This window comes from Myotis lucifugus, unplaced genomic scaffold (genome assembly GCF_000147115.1).
Source record: "Myotis lucifugus unplaced genomic scaffold, Myoluc2.0 scaffold_348, whole genome shotgun sequence".
NCBI lineage: Eukaryota > Metazoa > Chordata > Mammalia > Chiroptera > Vespertilionidae > Myotis > Myotis lucifugus.
In genome coordinates this window covers 781,915-806,057 of record NW_005871396.1, presented here as the reverse complement: position 1 = coordinate 806,057, position 24,143 = coordinate 781,915, and positions in this window count along the sequence as shown.

The window sequence follows — 24,143 nt, the reverse complement described above, 5'->3', positions numbered from 1 at the left end:
CCCCTGGATGACAGACATTTAAAGAGACATTATTTCAGGAATGGCGTTATGATTCACTGTCAGGAATCTTTTTAGACAATCCACAACATCAACCTGTTTAAGGGGAAAAAATATGAGCAAGACGTTTGAAAAAGTTTGCAGGGCCTCCTAATAAAATCTTTAAACAAATCGGGATTAGGAGGACATGATCTACATTTGAAAGAGCTGAGTCATGAAGAGCCAGCAGCAGACATTACCCTGAACTGCTTTCCACTCCAACTGGGAGCAGGACAGAGCTACTCACCATCACTGTTGTCACTGATATTTCTGGGCCTCTAGTAAGATCAGAAAAGAAAGCGTCTTTTGGAAATTTGGAAACAAGGAGTAAAGTTCTCCTCCCTGCTGAGGGTATCCGTGCATTCCCACAAAACCCAAAACACTCAGTTCTTTAAAAAGTGGAACAATATTGGCATCCTAGAAGCAGATCTCAGCATATTATAGAATTAGCAGAATTTCCCAGATAAACTGCTTGTGATCCAGAGACGTGGCTAGCGGGTCTCCATGTTCTTGGCTTGTTTTGTGACCTAAAAAAAAATTAAGTTTCTGAAAGAGATCAGACCAAGGGAGCTGAGCAGCACACTGCCCCAGCTATTCTCACAGCAGCGACGGAGGGCTCCGAAACGAGGGGGCAGCCGGTGCATGGCTGACGTGTCGTCAATAGCAACAGGTTCACAGAGAGAGGACGGCCCTGAAGTCACTTGGAAACGCAGGGAATTGTTCTAACGGGCTTACGGTGGCCGGAACAGGAGGGTGCTGGTGCTCTTTCACTTTCGGGGGCTTTGTTGGGTGCAGTTTCCGTAATTCTGACAAACGTTCCTTTAAAAACTTGCTTCAATGGCACTTTAGCAGAGTTGGAGTTGCAAACACGCTAATAATCCCCCACCCCTTCCACGTGTAAAAATAACGCACCCTCTGAACATTACACGCCAGGCCTGTTTTTCCTCTCCGAGTGGTTGCATCTCATGCATCACTCCCCGCTGAAGACAAATAAACGTTCAGGGAGGTGTCCGGGCCTCCTCTGCTTCTCGGCTCACGCGGCTGCAGGTGAGGCTATTTTCAGGCGCGGGAGGGCCTCGGTGGGTAGAACACGGATCTCTGACTCCTGCTCCCCTGCCGTCAGGGGCAAGAAGTCAGAACTGAATGAGCAGCCGGGGTGTCACAACAGCAGCATATGTCAAACTTCAGTCTTCCCCTCACGAATGCCTGGAGATGTGGTTTAATGAAACAAGGTAGTTAAGGGTGCATGTTTGACGAGTCTGCGTTTGCATCAACAACACAGGCCTGGGCTTCAGCAGGGATGGAGCGTCCAGGCCTCAGTAAGCAGAGCCCGCGAGCTCTCCACTCCCCGGGGACCTGAGCCCACTCCCCGGCTCCTCCCGCCCCTCCCGCCCACTCCGCGGTCACGCTGTGGCTGTTTCCAGGGCGGGCAGCTAACGTTTCTATTTGATTTCATGGCAATGTATGTGTGTGACTTTTTGCTTGTTCCCCGGAATTTGGATGGGATCCTCACTCTCTGATGCTGCAAGGCTCTGGGAGAATCTGGCGGGAGGGGAGGTGCAGCGGGCTCCGTTCGGTGCCGATGGCATTGCTCGCTGCTCCCCTCGCCTGCCAGCCGGTGTCCGCTGGTGAAATCTGCTCGCAATGGGCCTAGCAGTGAGCCCGGCGCTGCTGCTCCCGCGGGTAGCGCCTGGATTCCGTAGGCTAGACTTCCTCCCCCCACGGGAACCCACCCCTAAATCCCAGCAGGGTGAGGCTTCTCTCTTCCTGCGAAGTTTGCAGACATCCCTGAGCCCCGGAACCAAACCCTCGGTGCGCCCTGACGGGCAGTAATTACATTTCCGTGGGGCGGCGAGAGATAACCTGTGAAAACAGGTTAATTACATTTCTTCTGCTGGGTTCTAGAATAGCACCAGTGTTTTAATAACCGCAACCTCCTCATGCGAGGTCCGGGGAGACTTGAAATTAGCAACAGTAAACCAGCCGATCTCCTCTCAGCAGTAATTGGGGAGGTAATCCTCGCACAGTGAAGGGCGCCGTCCCCGGTTGCTGGGCGCCACCACCACCCTGCCCACTGCGGCCTGTTCTCAGGGTCCTCACTGCTGGCGTTAATAACAGCAACCACACCCCCTCGTCTTGCGCCCCCTTTTGATGGTAACCTGGAAGTCTCGCGTGCCTGAAACCAAGCCTGGTGGATTGCCAAGAAGCCACAATAATGACGTTTTATTCCATTATGATAATTTGTTTTCAGGAGGCATATTTTTAATTATTTGCATGAATAATGTCATTATGTATTCGTGCCAATACAATGCTGATAATTAATTTACACGATGGAAATTTCTTAATGATGTGATGCCAGTGTAATAGCGGATGTTGACATAAATTTAACTTTTAACAAGTTATTGCCAGCACCCCCAGCAGTAAAGAACTGCTCTGCAGGAAAGAAACACAGTTCCTTCGGGGAAGAAGTTCGATGAGACAGAAAGGCCTTCCCAGGGGTTCCTAGGTCCGGACGAAACACCTGGGACAGGGCCTCCCTGGGACACAGGGGCAGGACGAGCCGTGGGACCTGGGCTCCTGGAGGCCTGCGGGGCCGGATGTGCCCCTGCAGGACAGGTCTGGCAGCCCCTTCCTGCTTGTTCTCATACCTTTTCCTGAAAAACCTTTCAGAGAGGCTGTGAAGCGCTTTGTGAAACCCTATTTTGTCTTTGCTAATTTAAATGTTACTTGAAAAATTTAACCAGGAAAACGATGGGCCCTTGTTGTTTTAACTACAGAACAAAATACACGGATGTGGTTAAAAAGGTCAGCCCTCAGCCCTTAGAGGGCACGGTCCTCTCGTGGCAAAGCCACGTGCAAGTCCCAGAACAATTACAGCCAAAGGCTATGGTTGTGAGCTTGACCTTATGGTCCGAACCTGTGGCCCCACGTGGCTGAGTGATGTGGGCTTCGGGAGGTGCAGCAAGTAAACAAAGCTGGATCAGGTGCATGTAATTGAGTGGATTGAAAACCCGCGAGGTCATTGCCTCGTGGGATCTGCTATAAAATAAAGACTCAGCTTGCAGGCCGTGGCGCTCTCTCCATCAGAGAGGGCAGCGTCCCACCGAGCCCCAGCTTTCTTCTCTTGTCTGTCTTCTCCATCCTTCACCATCCCCTCAGGCTCACCCATGGCCGTGCCGGCTGGGCACACCGTGGCATCGGCACCACAGGAAATGCCTGGAACCAGAACAGATGATGCCCCACCGTTTCCTATTCGCCTGAAGTCACTCGCAGGCCTTGCGAGTTATTTTTAGTAATTAGTTTTCAACCTACGTGGACCCTTGAATAAGGTGAGTGATGGGAGGTAATGAAAAATTTCAAGGCCAGTTGTCACTTTAATTTGCTTTTTGGCCTTTGAAGGTTGGATTACGGTGGCCTACGCAGATGGAGAAAACCATCACGCCACGTCCTGTTCGGTAGTGGGGTTATTTCGGGTCATCTTGAATGAGAGAAAGGAGGCCCGCAGCCTACCAGCAGATTACAGATGTACTTGTCTGTCCAGACCTGTGCCGCATCCCTGCCATCGCCAGCAGTGACAGGGTCCCCCGTTAGCTCTGAGCGCACGGATCATAGCTATTTGTGATCAGGAGAGCTTTTCCTGGGGCAGGAGCGGGCAGGGAGCAGGCACGACATGCAGTTTATTCTGTTTCTCCAACCACTTCCCAGGAGCCGTCTCTCACTGTCTCTGCCTCTTTGTCCTTCTCCCAGTTTCACGTCTAGAAAAACAAAAACTAGAACAAAAGAAAGGGTGTAAGAAGGTGGCATATATCGAAGCAGGATGAGCTGGTTCCGTGTAGGGTCGGCCTGCAGACTGAAAGGTCCCAGGTTCGATTCCGGTCAAGGGCATGTACCTGGGTTGCGGGCACATCCCCAGTGGGAGGTGTGCAGGAGGCAGCTGGTCGATGTTTCTCTCTCATCGATGTTTCTGACTCTCTATCTCTCTCCCTTCCTCTCTGTAAAAAATCATTAATAGATGTGATGGTGATTTTAAAAAAAAAAAAAAAGAAGGTGGCATATATAGAAACAGGATGAGCTGGTTCCGTGTAGGCTCTGCAAACCTGATCCTGATAAATATTTTGAGAGCGTGTTTTGATTGGTTGGTTAAAACAAGTCACCTCCTGGGAATTGAGATATATTTTTTTGAATGTTTCTGAACAAAACCATGCATTTTGCGCTTTGTCACAGTTTACTTAAAAAGCCTGAAGCCACTTCCTGTGGGCTTAGGTTTAATAGATGTGATGGTGATTTTTAGCATCTATTCCTCTAGGTGTTATGCACTACATAATTCAGGGGGGAGTTAATAATTGACAATAACTTTTCAATACTGCCTGCTACATTTTAATTGATGTACTGATTTCTAATTACTTTAAAACACGTATGATGCTTAGAAATACGCTTTGGCTAAATTGTGTCATGTGCTACAAGAAACTGGACATTTTCACACATGTGCTCAATGCAATTGTTTACTAGTAAACAGGTCATTATGTGAATATGTGAATATTTAGGAAATACTTGGATATTTATTTTCATGGGAACGTCCACTCTATCACTGAACTAACAGGGGGGTACCTTAATGTTGACAGCTATAGTCCGTGCTCGGGAAAGAACACATAAACCTTAAAACCTAAATCAAATCCCATTTGCCTGTTGAAAGGACAAATCGAATGCTCACATTTGGATAAACATGATTGGCAGGTCCGCCTGGCCCGCAAGGGCTACGGTGCGGGTGGCCCGGCCGCGAGCCTTGGCCTTGCGCCTCCTCTGCCCGGGAGAGTCCCGCTTTCCATGGGCGGGCACCGTGGCGGCGGAGGGTTGACTGTTGTGAATGGATGGGCTTTCGACGTGGTGTGCCTGGCTTAGTGCTGAATGGATGGTGGATGGCAGCAGCTTCTGCACAATTAGAAACTGTCTCCAGATCCAATTAGATTCCTTAGAGAACGGTGTCCCTTCATTCGGCTCATGGTGTTTCATGTAGTGCAACCCGAGTCTAGAAGGGAGGACGCTTTGTCATTTTAATCCAGATGCTTAGCTGCCAGAAGTTCCCTGAACTCTCTGCTCACGATGTGCTTGGCCGAGGAGCATGCCCGCCTCACCACACCCCTCGGGGCGCCCACCGGGGACAGTTCCCCACAGCCAGGGGTCTGGGCACATCACTAGGGCTCCTTACAAAGGCAGTGCTTGGAATCTCCAAGATTTAACCACCCATCCCTAGGAAATCCGAACCACCCATCCCTCATGCGCTGAGAAACACCTCCTGCAGGACTCGATGGGGTCATTGCGCCGTGGGAAATGTCTGGGTGCTCTTTCTGGATTAGTTATGTCAGCACCTGATGTTCTTACCGAAGGCCGACCGAGCCATCCCTGGAAATGCTGCTCCGCTCCAGGAGGGCTTACAGCTCCTGCCCGGCCCTAGGAAATTGGCCGAATCTCAGAAAATTGGAGCAAATGATTCCTTTTGATGAGATGAAGTGGAGGTCAGGTTGACACGGGGTAGCTGAAATCCTCGACTTGAAGGCGTCCCCAGCCCCCGCCCTGCCCCCTACTCCGCACAGCTGGCCAGCGCCACCCTGATGTGGGGTCCAGGGTTTGTCCTCACCGGGGTCACAGGGACGCAGACAGCCGGGAGCTGAGGAGGGCTCCTGGACCGCCGCTCGCTCTTGCCGCCAGGGAAGCGGACAGGTGGATAAATGAGCAGCTTTATCGCCGCTCACAGGTTGGGCTCCACCGTGTCAGGCCTGATGATTATGCGAAGGATGAAAATGCCTGCTTCTCCTTTATAGACTCCCAGCAACCCCTGAGAGCAGAACCTGTCCAGCGGTTGGACTTGTGTGTGTCTAGACAGAAATGTGGCTTATTCCACTGCGCCTTCTGTAATATACCGCGGCTTTCCATGTGTCTCTTTAAAAAGTAGGTACATCCCCATATATGTAAACATGCACAGGTGACGGCCCACGTGTCCTCACGCACATCCGGGGAACGCACACATACATGACTTTCTATTTGTGTCCCTCGTACTTATGACTGGGAAGTGAAGGGACAGTCCTCGAAATTATAATGGCAGGCACACGAAGACGCAGCGGCGGGCGCAGAATTCAATTAACAGATAGCAATCACCCGTGGGTGCTGCGGGAGGGGGAAACGGGGGCATGCTAATAAGCAACATCTTAAAGCCACGGCCTTTATCAGCCACCAGCCAGACGCGGGCACGAGCGTGGGCAGGCGGCAGGGCTCGGGCAGTGCCCAAGCACCCGCTCTCTGCGTTGAAGGATTTGTGTGTAATCAGTCAGCCACGTGTTCACCATCCGGCTGGCGAGCTTTCCAAACGCAACTGCTGCGGCCGGAGAAGCAGGAGCTATTCTGCTGCCCGTGGCTGGGAGGCTTGGGGGGCGGAACAGGAGTTGAGGAACGATGCATCTGCATTTGTGTTTTTAAATGTTTTTCCTTGTCATTTGCTGACCTCGGAACTCCATTGGCGCGCATATCTGCTGGGCGAGTCGAGCTGTATCTCAGGGAAGCGCAGAGGCACTCGCATGCCCAAGGGCCAGGGACGGCTCCCGAAAGCCATCCGCTTCCCTCGGGGCGGCTGAGGATGGCCCATCGCGCCGTGTTCTTGCATTTTAGTCCAAGATGCACACCGGGCGCTCGGACACTGGGGCTGGTTGTTGTATCTGCTCACGTAGGTGGTCAGAGAAAGTCCACACCAGGTCAGACGCTCTGGAAGTGCCTTTCAAGGTGCTCTGTATTGAGTACAAGCAAAGAGCAAAGAAAGGTGATGATGAGATGGGAAGCAACGTAACTTCCAGAAGGAGGGTGTGAATTTATCACAAGAATGCGACCCCCAGTATTTGATGGAAAAGGAGCATTGTCTTGTGTTGAAATAACCAGAAGCCGTGATGATGACGGCCAAGGTTGAACCCTCATAACACGGACACGGTTTGAGAACAGCGAATGAGTGGGCATCTGGGTCACGCAATTTGCCTGGAGGTGGAGGTTGCGTTGGCCCTGAGCAGATGCCTGGGGGACCCGCCTGCTCCGCAGATGGCTCTGCTGGGGGACCGTCTTCTAGGCACGGTTCCTTGATCCATCAGACCTTCTGTAAAGCTCTCAGTTCTTCAAAGCGGAGGGCGGAGGGAGGCGGGACCGGTGAGAATGCAGAGAGAGCCGTGCTGTGGGTACAGCTAAGGGAAGCGAGATCACATTCCACTTTAACTACATTTTTCAAGTACTTAGGTCTTTTGAATAGCTCTCCTGTGAGGTTCAAGCTTTTACATTTTTTCAAAGTGAAATAATAAAAGCAACAGCAAACAAAAGTTGTAGAGCCCAGACATTTGACACTTTGCAGCTATGAGGCTCCTACTCTCGCTGAATTTTAGCAGGATGAGCAGGGCACGTTCCTTAAGACAGGACAGCCGCTCGCCATGGGAGCCCTTCGCAGACCAGGAGCCGTGTTCTGGAGTCCGGGCTCTGCTCCTGCCCTGGGGGTCCAGTGGCCCTGCCTCCTGGAAGCCTGAAGAATTGTCCTGAGAATTTCCCTGCCTACAAAGGACCCGCAGAATCACGCCTGGAAAGAATCTTCTCTGGAGGGAAGGGCTGGCTGCCCGGAGCCCTCACCGTGGGGCTGACATGGCACCCCCACACCTGTGGTTTTCTCTGCTGTGGAGTCTGTGGGGGCAAGAACCCAGGTAGACTTCACTCATGCCCAGAAGGGTCCCCGGTGGCCGAACGGAGACAATGATTATCCTTAATGCAAACTATTTAGAGTCTCTTAAACTTGCCATTTACAAGTCGACACCAAGTAACGCTGCCAGTGGAGTGAAAGTACGTGAAGACTCATGGTGGACTGCGCTGTGAATGTTCGAGAGGAGTATTTCCATGGAACATGGACAAGATTCCCCCATTTCCTCATTGTTCATAAGTGTCAGTTCTGTAAAGAACTGAATATTTCATACATGCCTTACTGCAATGGAAAAACTCCTATGATCCTTGAAAAATTACCAATGGGGTTAGTTATAGAAAATGGCATACTATAGAAAAATAAGGGAGACCTGTTCCTATGAAAGAATTAGGCTCTGTTTTAGGAGAAATAATATTTTCAGGTTTAATGTTACACATAGTTGTGTAGCCTTAATATTAAAAATCATTACCAGAAACTTCTGTTGGTTGTTTTAGGAAGTTTTAAGCATGATTTTACGTGCCTCTAAATGTGCTTGAATTGAACTGCTAACACACAGCTCTAAATGGATCAGTTCTAAGAGAATGAACTATGGTGTGCGTGCACACACACACACACAATCACACACACACACACACACACACACACACACTCACTACTGTAATTGGTCAGATCAATAATCCATGCATCCCACTGTGCCACCTAGAAAGTGGTACCCACCTTCTTTTAAATGTAACATATATGGCTGACTAAGATAACACATGTCTCAAATTTTTGAGAATTAATTACAATTACTTATTCAAAAATGTTTGGATGGCTGCAATATTGGGGTTTATGGAGGATTTAAGAATAAGAGGGAGATGTGGTCCTGAACTCAAGTTATAATGTAGCCGAGGCACAGAATGAGCATCCATGGTCAAGGGCCAGCCTTTTGAGATGATGTGAAATGAGGTGGTGACCTACCTGCACTGGGCTCTCAATTCTGTGGGGACGCAGAGTAAGGGGCTCGCGGGACAATGGGTCACGGCTGGGCCATGTGGGCAGCACAGGTGTGCATCTTACCTCCTCCTCCATTAGAAATTCATATTGTGCATTATGCTCATTTTTCTTGACCCTTTAAACAATTCAATACTTCTCATTCTTAGGCTATCCAGTTTGCAAAGGCGGTATTTCGTTCGAGCTAATTTACCCTTGCAGGTCTCTAGGAGTGTTCCCTAACTCCGTGATGTTACCACAGAGATCGTCGGATGGATGAATGGCTCACCCTTCCATGTATTTCACGATTTTCTGGACGTCAAAGATCGCCTCGTGCCCTCCATGAGTCTAGATGGAATACACGGCACCTCACGACCCACCCGCCGAGGAAGCTTCCAGATGGGACCTTGTGCAATGACCTCCTCCTGGGCTTTGGCTGGGGCGTTCTCTGGCTTGAGCTCCAGGGTTGGGATGGGCAGGAAGGAAGGATGCTTTCAATTTGTTTGTGACTGGGACCCCCTGTGAAGATGGGGTGACTGGGCATCAAGAAGGAAAAGCGGGGTCATAAAGCTACGAGCAGAAAAGTAGGATCAGTGCTGGGATTTCTGGAGGAAATGGATGGGGCCGCACAGACACCAGGGAAACAGTGACTCATCCCGGTGAGAGGCCGGAGCCTATGACAGTGTCAGCGGGCCTGTGGGAAGGGCATGCGGGGCTACACCCAAGACAGATCACGGAAGTGAACTTCAAGAATTGATAACTGACATGGAGGCCAGGGCGGAGGAGCCGGGCCCCTGTGCTGACAGAAGCAGAAAAGAATGAAGCCTCAGAAACTCACTGATGTGCTGACCGCAAGGCCAGGGGTGATTTCCGGACAGCTGTTTCAGTCAAGTGTGGAGGGAGAAGCAAGCAGGTGGCTAGAAAGTGGGGTCAGGAGTGCTTTTTAAATCACTTTTCAAAGAAGTTTGGCCTTGAAAGAAAAAAGGAAAGAGGAGTTGCAGGATCCAAAGATACTTTTTGCCATGAGAAGTGAGCCTATCTGTGGGCAAGGAGAACAGATAAGACTGAGGACGGAGGCGTGTGTGTCATTAAGGAAGCCGGGTCTGGAGATAGCGGTTGGGCTGGGGCTGGGCCTGGCCGGGCGGGAGAGCCCTGGCCCTCAGTCAGCCTCGCTGTAGGGATAGCTAATGAGGTGGGCTTGCCCTTGAGCCTGACGGAGCCCCTGTGTCCTGCTCTGTACCCTGCAAACCATAATGAAAATTAAATACAAGTCTATGCAAGGCACTCACTGAGAGTCTGAACAGCGGACCCCTGGTCAGTGACAACATGAGGACAGTGACAACAGCGGGGAGAATCTCCATGTGCAGGGCTCTAAGAGAGCTCCCAGCACACAGTGTGTCCTGAGGCTTGACCCTGATGCCTGTGGAATTATAAAGAAGCTGTGAGGCACAGACAGGAGCTCATGCAGGATATCACCTGGAGTCACCCTCCTCTTCCCTTCCTACTTGTTGTCATCGCCGTGTGCAATGTCCTGGATCCCAGCGTCCTTCTAAGGAGTTTGCAGAGGTCCTTGAGTGGCAAATGTGTCAGGTGTGGTCCAGGGCTGAGGGCAGGAGTTGGGTGCAGAACCCACCAATGGAAGAAGAGCTGGGAAGTGGAGTGTGAGCTGGGAAGTGGAGTGCGCTCTGAGCAAAACTTCACATCCAAACAGGATGAGCTGAAAGCAGCGGGAGACAAAGGGCCGGAATCAGAGATCACTCCAGGGGGTAGGGATGGTGGAGTCCCCCTTCACAGGGCAGGAGGTGTGGCCCTCAGGTGAGGAGGGAGCTGTTCCAGGTGCTGAACCAGTCTGAGCAGAGGTGATGGGTGGCACAGGCATCCTGACCACGGCCACCAGCAGTGGCTCAGCTTTTACCGTGTATTTGGCAGCTGCACTCAAATGCTGAGACAAGCATTAAGGATAAAAGGTCCCTGTGGCCCGGCCGGCATGGCTCAGCAGTTGAGCATCGACCTATGAACCAGGAGGTCGAGGTCTGATTCCCGGTCAGGGCACAAGCACGGGTTGCAGGCTGGATCCCCAGTGTGAGGTATGTAGGAGGCAGCTGATCAATGATTCTCTCTCATCATTGATGTTTCTATCCCTCTCTCCCTCTCCCTTCCTCTCTGGATTCAATAAAAATGTCTTTTTAAAAAGGTCCTTGTGAAAACCAATGCAGAGAGACACACTTGCCATAGGACCAATAAGACAAATAACAGCAGCAAGAGGAAAAGCCTCGCTGTCAGAGGAGAGGTTACAGGCCCCGGCCACACGTGACCAGGCCTTTGACCTCGGTGACCTTGGGAAGGCTGGCTCTTCCACAGCGTCTGTGAGGAAAGCCAGGGCAGGTGCGGATGCCCATCAAAGGCCCCAGCTCCAAACACGGCATCCTTGTTCTCGGAGGCGATCACCCCTGCGGTCATGGGCATGTGGCCTTATAATTAAATTGGACTCTGAAAAGAAATAGGCTCCCAGCTTTCTTTCTTTTCTAAAGAGCTGAAACTTCTCCTAGGAGAAAACTCCCATTTCTTCAGTGTGTCGCTAAAGTCAGATGCTTGTCAAGGAAAGTTACTCTATTAAAAAAAAAATTGCTCCAGTTAAACCACAGATCCTATCAATTGTGCTCCCTTCCCCTCCGGCACACGCTTTATGGTTGGGAAATTCCCCTTCATATTCTATTTCCGAGCAAAACCCCTTCCGTGCACAGGAGGGCCTGGCCTCCCGCTGGAACACGGCTTTCTGGCCGACTGTGCAGCTCCTCTCCCAGTTACCACCCACCTGCTGGCGTGTTGGCGGTGGTGGTGCAGGGGGGTGGGAGGGCAAATGCCAGCCTCCGTCTGACAGTCAAGCGTCTCCCAGGCAATCAGGAGGCAAAAGGTCTGTGGCAAGAACCAAAGTCCAGAGCAAAGAAAAACAGACGATGAGTGACCACGAGGGTCCGGTACATGGTGCACCTGCTGCTCAGGCACTGCCTCCGCTCTCGGAGTTGGAAGTCAGCAACCGCAGAAACCATGGCCACTGACCATTCAGAGGCCCCCCTCCCGCCTCTGGTCCTGGGCTTCGGCGCACAGACCATCCTTGCATCCTTTCCTGTCCCGCTCAGGGGCTAGGTCTCAGGTTGGACTTTCCTGACTTCCCCAGGAGTTCAGGTCTCCCTCCCCTCCCCTCCCAGCTCTCTGCTCAGATCTCCGAAGGCATTTATCGTATGGAATTGGCTGTTAGCTTGTCTGTCTCCACCGAGACTCTATGAGGAAAAGGCTTGTCACTCGTCAATGTATTCACAGTTCCTACTACGAATAGCTAATCAAGAGCACCAGTATATTAGTGTACATAGACTGATATGTGAATACATTGTAGTCCTCACTCTAGTACAGATCGTGCAATTGAATTCTAGAACGTTTAAAACTCTCAGCTGCAGCTCTCAGTGGTGACGTCAGCTGCGCACGTGCAGGGGTCATGCGTTTGTCCTCAAGCCAGATACTTACTCTTCGCTTTGTGCTGAAGACCTGGAACCGGACCCTAGGCGTTCCTCGCTGAGTGACCCCGGGGTCACCTCTAAGGTCTTGGTTAAACAGCGACTAACCGGTAACGAGGGAACCGACACGTTTGCTGCCTGGAGCCCAGGTCTGGTCAGGAAACGCGCTGTACGGCCTCGCCATTTCGGGGGCACTTGCCCCCATTGCTCTCTGTTTTGGGGGGGGGTGAGCCCTGAACAGCCCCCCAGCCTCAGGTGGCCCCGGGCTGGGCCAGCTCACCGCGTCCTGGGAAGGGAGTGGACCCTCGCTGCTGCGTAAAGAGTGGAAACTCCCAGAAACCGTCAGGCTCCCCCGCCAACACCTGGGTCAGGAGGACAGACCTGAGCGTGAGGACCGGCTCCGGGCAGGCTGTGCACGCATCAGCGGGCCTCCTGCCTGGCAAAGCTGCTGACCACGCAGGGGCCCCTACCCCCCAAACCCTCGCCCCCCCAACACCTGCATCACCTGCTGAGAGGGCTCCCGTTGCTGCACGCGCAGCCCCCGGGACCCCCTGTGACGCCCAAACCAGAATGACCCTCTTCTCCAGCCTCCACCCAGTGTGGATGCCCAGGCCTTTGGCTGTGGCTATGCAATCAGTTATGAATTCACCCCAAATACATTGACGCCGTGTGTCCCTGCCACGCCATGCCTGTCAACCTCAGGCTGGCTCAGAGCTGCTCCTCTTCCGCTGTCCGTGTGTCCCTGCCACACCCATCCTCCCATGGCCGTGTGTCCCCGCCTCGCCCATCCTCCCATGGCCGTGTGTCCCGGCCTCAGTGTCCTCCTTGAATGCTGTGTGTTTACAGCGCCAAGGCTGGGCCCTGCAGCGTCTGCTGTGCGGTGCTGAGCCTGTGTCCCTTTCCTGTGCTCAGGGACCTTAGGCTGGGCCGCCTGCTGTGTCTCTATGTGAAATTCGGGGAGCGCACCTGGTGGGGAGCGCACCTGGCGGAGGTGCATCCCCAGGAGCAGCAGCTCCTCACCGACTCACCCGCACGCTGTTCGGAGCAGATCAGAGGCGCCGCCCGGGAGCAGCACTACTGAGAGTGGCGCCTCTCTTGCTAGCTCATCACTTCCCCTTCCTGTTGCCTTCCTGAGGTTTTTATTCTCTTATCACGAGTCTCCCAATATCAGCTGCTCTGTTCCAAGAGCTTACCAAGCAGGATGCCCTTCAAGCCTCAAAATGACCCTGTGCCACGGGCAGTGGGTCCTGTCGTGTCCATTTCAAAGATGAGGAACTGGAAGCCAGAGGCTAAAGCTCCCTGCAGAGGCCACTCGGAGACCGGGAGGAAGGGAGGGGACTGAGGCGCCGAGGGGCAGCGAGCGCACGGGTGGCGGAGTCCCTGTGGGGCCAGGGCTGCTGACCACTCAGGCGGCAGTTTCAGGGTTCGGAGAGCCAGCTGGACAGGACAGATGCTCTCCCGCCTCCAGGGGGGGTCGACAGTGACCCGTGAGGCCCAGGAAGTCCCCGGGCCGGGCTCCAGGGCAAGCTGCGGGCACCTTTGTGGGGGACCTTGTGCTTGAAACAGCCCAGGCCAGGATTTTATAAAACTGCCAACTCCAGGGTGGGCTGTGCGGATGGAGGGAGGGGAAGCTGCCCCCCCACCGTGTGACCCCAGGACCTGTTTAAATGAGCACATGGAAATGGGGGGACTTGAATGCCCGTTTCCTAGGCTCTGCTAATGCTGTGCATAGCGAAGTACTCGGCCACGGTTCCTGGGTTTAAGTGAAATTCCAGAACGTCCGTGCTTTGCAAAGACCGTAATTAAGTTGGACTTTCAGAAGAAACGGCCTTTTGTTGAGAGTGGCTGGTAGAAAGGAGGGTTCCCACAGGGCGCTTTCCTCCCGTGGGAAAGAGGGGGTGCTCATCACTGGAGGCGCAGAACGGAATGGCCCCACTCAGCTCCTGTCAGCGCCACGGAGCAGCGGGACCGCCGGGTGACGTGTGTGACGCGCGGTAAACATACCGGATGGCAGGCAGGAAGGCTCCAGAAAGCCTCCCTTTAGAGCCGGGGAGGCAGACACCGGTCTAGTCTCGTGGAGGACACTGGACAGAATACGGTTTATCGAGCACGGAGCACACCTGGGCCCATTGACTGAAAATGTAAATCAGACAAATTATCTTTTTAAGTTTCTGGTTCTTTGTGGCAGCTCCCTCAGCCTTCCTGATGATTGTCTTCCAGAGGGAAGGGTGTGGGCAGGTCCAAGCCGAGTCCAGGAACAATATCGCCGTCACAGGATAGTGCGGTATTTGGGGTCTCAAGGATGGTCACGTGGGGAGTCTCCGTCTCCGCAGGCCAGATGCCCCCTCGCTCCTCGGTCACCCTGACAGTGAGACCAGTCGCACGGTGGCCCGCCCAGTCCGCTTCCCCTTCCCGATAAAGTCACATTCTGGGTTTTGCAGCATTTCCACCACATGGGGCTTATTCAGTAATGCCGGCGGGAAGGTTCGAGAAGGGAAGGGAGACGGAGAAGAGAACTGGGTGTTTTGGGTGATTACAGCTTTTCATCCTCAGTGGAACCCGGGTCCGGCCCCTTGGCCCCTGTTCCCAGTGCACCCATGCCACCCTCTCGCCTCCCGGCGCGGCTGCCCGCTGCCAACTCTCTGGGCCCAGTCCTGCCTGGGAACACGCTGTAGCTTTCCATCCTGGGCCCCTGATGTCACCAGCCAGCCCAGCACAGCCCTGAATGGAGCCTTTGTAACAGCCTGGGAGACAGCTCAGATGCCAGGGGGAGGAGGGCACCACATTCCCAAAGAATGTCTGTAAAGAGAGGAAAATGAAATGGCCAATAAAAGAGGAATCTTCACAAGTTCCTATTGTTTCCTTGAGAAAGAGTTGATGTATTTCGGCCTGAGTCCCGGGCCTGCGGGACTGCCAGCTCCCTCCCCGCCCCGCCCCTCCCGGTGGCCAGGGAGCCAAGGCTGCGATCTCAGCCCAAATGAATAAATCTCCTTCTAAGTGGAGGAGGGAGCGAGGGAACCACAGCTGCGAGGCTCGGGCCGCGGGGACTTGTTTCCGACTCAGCCTGGATAGAGTCTCCGAAATTATTTGATTTGGGAACGGGATAAAAAACTGATAATGTCTGATTTGTAGATTAGCCCTGGAGGGGGAAACGCTAATTTTGAATATCATTCATCTCCCCTTTTGTCTCGTCTCTTCAGCTGTAACGGAATTAACTGAGGCCTGAGTCCGGCTTGAGGAAAGCCTCAGAGAGGCGCGCACATTGAACTGGCAAATTAATCTGCGAGCAGCTCCCCGCTCAGCACTTAGTTAGTCAATATTCAGGGAGTGACGCAGGGGGAGCGCATTTGTTAATCTGCCCGTTTATGCATCGCAGTGCTTTCCATCAAGGCGCCTTGAGGTTCAGTTCTCATTTCCAAAATCATGAATTTTCAACCTCATTGCAATTGTGGTTTCTTTTGCTCTGACTAGAGCCTGAACTATTCAAGTCAATGTATTTGCAAGTGAAGCTTAGCAGGCTGATTTGGAAGGGGAATGCAAACAGGAGAGAGGAAACATGTTCAGTCCCGGGGCGGAGTTTACCGTGGAAGGAAGGCTCCCAGAGAGCGATGTCACTCACCGACTGTGAGACAGTATACACTGGAGAGGGGGAGCTATGGCAGTCAGGTCCGATCTTAGAGCTCGGAATCGGAAGGTCCTCACAGAATCTCTGCTGTCTGAGTGTCTCACGTAGCAGATACCATGACTGCGTTGAATGTCATCCAGATGTTCCTGTGAAGCCAGTGGCGCTGTCAGCTCCTCAGTTTCTCCCATAAATGACGAGGCCACAGAGTGTGGAACTAGGGCTTGCGTCCCAGCTCCACCACATCCCCTCTCTGTGGTCCTGGGCAGGTCACTTGCCCTCTGTGCGCCTCTGATTCTTATCTGTACAGGGAGGTGACAGCAATAAATCACTCTAGAGTAATCGCCAGGATCAAGTGACTTCATGTATGTGCCTTGATAAGAACAGTGGCTCGGGCTTAGAGAGCGCCACGGAGGAGTCATGGTTGTAGTCACGGACACGTGCTCTACACTCTCTTGTGGGCCTTTGACGTGGGTCAGACGAAGTTACCACCCTTAGGAAGCTCACAGTGTCGTCAGGGAGCGGGGCATGCAAACAACTAAGAATAAACAGCGTTAGAAACGTCACAGTGCAATTCCAAAGGACACGCAGCGTGGGAACTTCACCTGGGGAAGCAGATGAAGACTTCCCGGGGGGAGGGAAGCCAGGCCGGGGTGTGCGGACAGCAGCGACGGGCTCTCTACCAACACCTGGTGAGGAACATCGGTGTTCAGCAGTCAGTCCGTAGCGAGTCAGAGAAACCGACTGAGCGGATGCATGCATGAAAGAGTGGATGGACGGGATGACAGCCGGACGTGCACTAGGACAATCAGAGCAGAGGGCTCACTGCCGGACTCGGAGGAACCCCGCGGTCCGGGTTAGAGAAAACACAGTTCCCTCCGATGCCTCCTCGGCCAGGCGCTAGGGATGGGAGAGATGTTAGAGACCATTTCCACCAAAGCGAAGCTCTCAGAAGCCGGCGACCAGAGCCTTGCTGGTCGGGGCCAGACCACGGTCTCCGCCGCAGGCTGGGAGCGCTCTGTAAGCTTCCTGCCGCAGTGACTCCGCTGGGTACACGCGGCGCCATGGGGCAGAAGAGAAAGGACAGAAGAAGAAAGAAACAACGGGGCTGGGTGAAGACCAAAGAGAAGGGAGGCCTCCGGGGACAGGGAGTGCCGGTCTCCGCTTTCCGAGAGACGTGGGACCCTCAGAGCCCTGCCCCGAGGAGCGAGGGCAGCCTGTGTCTGTCTGTGCGTAGAGCTGGGTCCTGGGCGACCTACGTCCTGGGAGGGATGAAGGGCACACGCTGCCCCTGACCTTCAGGCTTCATTGTCACTGAGGACGCAGGCCCTGTGCTGGCGGCCGGGCTGCGGGGCGTCTGATGGCACCGCTGGTGAAGCTCTGAGTCCTGCTGACCCGGGACCCCCTCCTCGCAGGCGGTGCAGGAGGCAGGCGGTGCTCCTGTCAGCACAGCCAGCTGCACAGCAGGACTTCCCTCCGGCTCGGGTTGGGCTGGACGCGGCCGGCGAGAGCTTTAGGGTGAGCCGTGTGGCTCCACTTGGGGGAGGCCTCCGACCCAGAGAACCCCCGTGCGAAGGTGGGGCTCGGCAGGGCTGCCCACCTCATGTGGTGCCAACACGGCATCAATCAAACCAAATAGACATGACTCTCTCCTCAGACATGTGATTATAGGCACAGGAGAGAAAGCGCATGTTCACACTAAAAAGGGGTGAGACGGTTCATGCTGAAAAAAGAGATGATGTGACAAGCACAGGTGGCTTTCAGGTAAGACTCGGTCCTTGTTTTCCTCATTCCCCGTGAGCCCGTGGCGGTCCCACAGCAGGTGGCGTCTGATTCCAGGGCCCACATTTTGATGCAAGAAGGAGCCTCTGTTTCCTCCGCCCGATGGTGTCCGTGGTCGCTGCTCACAGGCCGCAGCCAGGACTCGGGACTCGGGACCGAAGATGCCGTCACGCCCCTGACAAGCGGGCTCTCTTCCTTCTCCTCCTGATTCTCTGAAAGCACTTCCTGTGGTCACATTCGTGATGAGCCTTGGGAACAGACCGCCCTGCTGGCCGCCGCCATGCTCTATGGCCCTGGGTCCCCGGCTGGGAGGACAGGCCTGGAGGTGGCTCCCAGCGCCCCATCTGTAAATGCCAAGCCCACGCCGAATCTCAGCTGCTCTGCACGCTCTCCCACGCCAGCCCCCGCGGGTGAGTGGGCACAGGACTCCCGCCAGTGTGTCCACTGTCACCCGCAGGTCATGGCCGTGGGAATTCTGTTGCTTCTGCATGTGGCTTCGGGGTGTGACGTGAGCCTACGCCCAGATCTTTTCGCGTCCTGGTTGCCTTGTAAGATGGTAATGAAAGTATGACATGAAACTCCCTCTTTTGTTCACAGGCAGTTATTTTTCTTAATCCTTTGTGAATTACTTAGATTGTATCCTTGACTTCTTACTAGCTCCCTGGTTTGAAGGGTATTGAAGATGGAATAAAAGTTTGACAATCGATTGGGTTGTTACCTAGGGGATCAGGACCCCTCGCTGGGGCCTCCTGTTGTAGGACTACTTGGTTCCACACGTGTGGCCTTTGCACCCTGTGCTCAGAATGCTCCTGTGTGCATGGGTGCAGTGTGAGGGGCGGTGACATGCTTTGGAGTGACGCTTACAGTATGAGCAGCCTGTGATCCTGCTGTCATTTCTGTGCTCTTAGTGTCATTCACACCATTAGGTCTTTTGTTTGGTTTTTAAAGAACCTATTCAGGAATATACTTGAAATGTATGAATAAGTGGACTCATTAAAATATACTCACTTTTCAGCCTTTGATTCTTTGAGGCAGGCGTAGTGTGGAGGCCACGAATGACTGAATGGATGGACAAGTGTCTGTTGGTGCCCTGCAACATGTCAGGTCTACTCGGGAGATGAATGGGCACTCCCTGGCCAGCCCTGACTTGGGAGGGGACAGCCCATATTTTGAAGATGTCACAGTCAGGAGCCCCACTGCAGACACCTCTGTGATGTGATCAGGTAGCTTGGGTGGCATGGTGAGGAGGAAGGCACACAGAGCTGGCCCCTTTAAGGAGGAAACGACACTTGTGGTCCATTTCTACAGTGGCTCCTTTGACACCCTCTCAGAGCTCTTGTCCTCCGGTCCCTGTATTGTTCTCTCCCCAAAACCGCCATTTTGGTTACTAGTAAACCCAACACTATTAACTGTCTGTCCCTACCTGACTAGTTCAAGGTGGCCCAGGACAGCAAACAAAACACAAGTTCAATTGAAGAATTTATCAGTTTTAATGTTGAGCTGTTGGCTTGGCTTTGTTTGTGAAATCTGAAAGCCTCTTTCAAGAAGGTCTCTATCCTTTAGGAAAACCCTCAGGGATGCCCTTATGAGACATGATTGTGTTTGCGCCCTCATACACGTGCCACTGAGAACTTCCAGACCTCAGTTCAGCTAACGTCTTTCTTTGCAGAAGTGAAGCTTATGGTGCTGCCAGGGAGAAGGTTGCTCATGAGTTTACTTGTAAATTGATTTTCTGGAAGCCATCAGAAACAATATAAGCAGTGATCTGAAATATACTGGTGAATGTATGTATGTCAATTGAACAGGCATTGCACATTTTAATTATGAATTGTGTGTTCCATTGTATTTAGCTGTGTAGTGAGTTTTCCTATGTGATGACATTTAGCTATGCATTTTACTTTTGTAAAGGAAAAGACCTCCTCTTAAATTTGAAAAACAATTGACATAAATTCTGTGATTTAATCCAAGCCTTTTTCACTACTTCAATTGAGTATGTAATCAGGGAGATTGAGTAAAATTTAACACAGGTAAAAAAAAAAAATCTCAACAAGAGGCACACTCTTAAATTCTTTAGATTAGTGAAATCTAACAAATTGGATAGCCTACAAGAATTCGAAAACGAATACCAGTCTGAGTCCCTAGTAAGTTTATGTAAAATCGTTGACCCCATCCACGGATAGACCTCTTTAACACAATCAATACAGGTGCAATCAGATAAGCACATTCCACTGTTTTATTAAAGTGCATCTAATTCAGAACTCAATAACCCTCACACATCCTTAATCAGGACACCCTGGGAGGCATCTACACGAGTGATCTTAAAGCTCCAGCTCTTGGCTCGTTAGCAAGACTTTCCGCAAGGAGAGGTTTCAGGGTCCTAGTATTCTTAGCAGAACTCTTCACCCACCTCCCTATTTTGGACCGTCTCCCCTTCAAACGAAAAAGAATTCTCCTGGGTTTCCCTGCCCGCGCATTCTCGGGGTGGCCTGGAAAAGCTGGTCTCCGTCCCTGAGCTGGGGGCGCAGGGCAGGGTGTGATGGGCTCCCGGGGTTCCTCCCGCCCTCCCATGGCAGCGTCGTGGGGAATTCCTGGGCATTGTGTAGCCAGGAGACAATTCTCTTGTTTCCAGAAATAATCTGTGTCCAAACAATACGAATCAAACAGGCAGGATGGCCCCAGCGCCAGAGCACAATCTCAGGGTGACCCTCACGCCCTGCTGTGGGGTGGGGGGAGCTTCATTTGGAGGCTTTGATTTATCTTCACGTTGTTAACCCCAAGTCTAACGAAAACAGACTGATAATGTTTAAGGGTGATATCGCCTCCTGAGCGCTTTCTCTCCACTGGGCCCGTCACGTGCTCCCTCCTGACCAAGGCCACCTGTGCTGGGGGCGCTGGGAGGAGGCCAGATCTGCACCTGCAGGGAGGGCGGGGAGGGCCGGGAGCACCCATCCCAGAGCCCAGACCCACCCCGCTCCTGGGAGCTGCAGGCCCAGCTCTCCCTCCGCAGTGAGGCCAGCATTTCCCCCCAAAACACAAGAAATCTCCTGGCAGCTGGCTTATCTGCCTGCTGCCCTCATTCTCTCTCCCACAGGGTGGGTGGGGCTCGCATCTGCCCGGAACCACACACGTGGGTACGAGACTTTCTTCTTCCCTCAAGTTTATGTTCTTCTCCTGGGTTTTTAAAGTGTGGTCCTTCTCCCCTCTCCCCTCCTCTCTCCATCTCTCTCTCTCTCCTTCTGTATGCAGAGCAATTACTCAAAAACCTCTGTTGTTAGCAGTGTTCTCGAAGAGCAAGTGGGATTTCCTCGTGTGCATAAGAATTCGAGAGTCGCCTGCATTCAGAATATCACAGCAATACTTTGAACACGGCTGGTACTTCCACAGGCAGTGTTCTGAGCAGCGTCTGTATCTACTCAGTTAACCCTCCAGTGACCCCGTATAAAGAAATAGTGTTATTACCCCTACTTGAGAGATGAGGAGACTGAGGCAGAGCTTTTAAGTAACCGCCTGCAGGTCTGCAGCTAAGACGGGCTGGAGCAGCGGGGCTCCAGGACAGGGGTTGTTACTCAGGACATTACAGCGGAAACTCAGTATATGGGGTACAGGAGTAGGAGGGATTTCCAAAGGAAAGGACAGGAAAAGGAGGAGGAGGAGGAGGGAGAAGGAAATTGGTGGGAAGGGGGAGGGGCTTGATGGAAAATGGGAGGGACTTGGTGGGGAAGAAGAGGTGGAGCTTGGTGGGAAGGGGAGGGGCTTAGTGGGAAATGGGAGGGACTTGGTGGGGAAGGGTGGGGCATGGTAGGAAAGTGGCAGAAAAAGGGAAGCGTGCAGGTGTGTCCTTCTGGCTGGAAGGTCCAGCCTAGCTCCTCTCCATTGGCCCATGCTTCCTGTGGTTCAGGATGAGCAGTGACCAGACACCCCACCAGCTGCCAAGTCCCCAGTTGAGAGCGCCTGCGCACAGCTGCTCAGGGTGGGCCTAAGCCCATGGAAGGGCCCTGTGCAGCCCCGGAGGACAGATCACAGCACAGTGGCCACAGGTGCAGGTGTCTACCAGGGGAACTGAGTTCCCCACACATTCATGCACTCTCTCATCCTTGTACACTCGTGGCAACACGCGGTGTCCATGGAGAAGAGCTGAGAGAGTCCTTCTCGGGCATTTTGGAATCGAGTTTGAGAGTTTGGAATGTTGGCTCCTAATGAGCCGTGTTAATACGTGGACATGTTTCCCTGAACACTAATCATGGGCGGGGCTGACAGAAGGGTTGCCGGTTCAGATATTTAAATCGTCCCTACAAACTCCCCCCAAGAATGCACCAGAGAGGGTGCAGGGCAGGACATGAACTGCCCAGGAGTGCCAAGGACGTTCTCATCTATACTAATAAAAGGGTAATATGCTAATTAGACCAGATAGACCAGACATCTTCCGGATGTACTTCCAGACAAAGCCACAGTGGCAGGGGTTGAGGCAGGGGAAAGCAGTTAGGGGTGATCAGGCCGACAGGGGAGAGCAGTTAGGGGTCATCAGGCAGGCAGGCAGAGGGGTTAGGGGCAATCAGGCAGGCAGGCAGGTGAGCAGTTAGGAGCCAGCAGTTCCGGATTGTGAGAGGGATGTCCGACTGCTGGTTTAGGCTCGATCCCACAGGGGGTATCCTAAACCAGCAGTTGCACAGGGGGGATCCTAAACCAGCAGTTGGATATCCCCCGAGGGGTCCCGGATTGCAGAGGGTGCAGGCTGGGCTGAGGGAACTCCCCCCCTCTCCCGTGCATGAATTTTGTGCACCAGGCCTCTAGTTTTAGCATAAAGAGCCGAGTGTTGGAGTGTAGGCGGCTGGAATGTCCTCCGTGGCAGCTGGTGTGCCTGTGCCTGCACCCCACCCTCCCTCGGCACCCAGGGAGCTCACACTGGGCCACGCTGATGCCAGGCAGCCTCGCTTAGAATTCTTTGGAGGCTTTTTAAAAATTGCAATTGATTCCTAAGAACTAATAAAATAGGTTATGAGAACCAGAAAGCATGATTTCATGATTCCTTTCTTTATTTTTTTAATTAAATGTTATTGGGGTGACATTGGTGAACATGAACATGAGCAACTACCCAAACGTTTCCATTCTGGACTGTTTGATAATTGTGTGACGTGCGTCTCTGCGTGTTCACATGTGTGTGCGTGTGTGTACACGTGTGCATTTAACCCGAGTTGAACTCCTTCCGATGTCTTTTGAAGTGTTCTCTGTAGGTTAAAGTTCTGCCTGTGTTTCCTTTCCTCCAGTGCTCACAGGATAAACTGAGGCAGCCAATTATGTTAACCGCCTGACACACATTACTGCTTAGTACAGTGAACGCATGAATGAAAATGAAGACGCATTCCTGAAGTGCATGAGACTGTGGGAATAAATGCTTCTATGGCACCAAAGTACACGCATCCCAGGTCTTTCCTGCGTTTTGCAGCCATAATTACTGGTTCTTTGAATAAACTAGTGATCACACCGTGTTCTACAGCCGAATCGGGACTTCTGAAAGATTTCCACTCATCGCTTATTCACGTTTCCAAAGACCTAAATACTTGTAACATCCGAGCCTGTGATTTTCAACAACAAGGCTTTAAATTCCTCTGACATTTAACAGCATTTTCTGTGGTATTAGAACAGTGTTTACACAAAATGCATTATAGAACATTTGATTTTTCTGTAGGAAAAAACAGTAGCAATAATAAACTCTTGAGGAAGGAAATCCAGTTCAATTGGGTGTTAAGTATGCATGTTAAAAATGGGTGGTGTGCTCACGGGATGCTGGATGGCACTTAATCAACAGTAATTGTATTTCAGACAACGCGCCCTTTCCTTGCTGTGCGGAGCGCTCGGCGTGTCATGCGCGGGCGCTGTGGCGGCTTCTGAGTAGCTGGGCTCAAACCTCTTCCAAACCGTTCAGAGTGAAAGGTCATGACACATGTCATTGGAAAGATAATGTCCTACAGGTTGTCAATAAAATCTCTGATATGATCTATTACTTGGAGTCAAGTGTTAATTGGATGGCAGCTGCTTTTGAATGGATAATCTTTCTCTTTTCTTAACAGTGACAGGGAGAAACGGAGATTCTGGTTGAAATGAAGGAAATCTCTTCGCTCTAAATGGAAGCCCGAGGTTACCTAATTGTTCCACCTTCATTCATCTATTATCTGTCTATCATCTATCTATCTATCTATCTATCTATCTATCTATCTATCTATCCGTCCATCCATCCATCCATCTATCTGGAACTTGGTTGTCTAGTTGTCAAAAATAGAGGAAAAGATTCCATACAGAATGGAACCAAGTCTGCTTTTCTGTCAACCAGGTTCATCTCTGAAGCCCCTGCATATTTGGAGGTGGTGGTTGTACTTTCCGAACCTTTTAGTTGGTATCTTTCCTATTGATTGGCTCTCAGTGCCCATCCAGAGCTGCCCACCCTTCAAGACCTTTCTTTTGCCCCTTTTTACAAACCTGCCCTAACTTAGAGTCTAAAATGCACTAA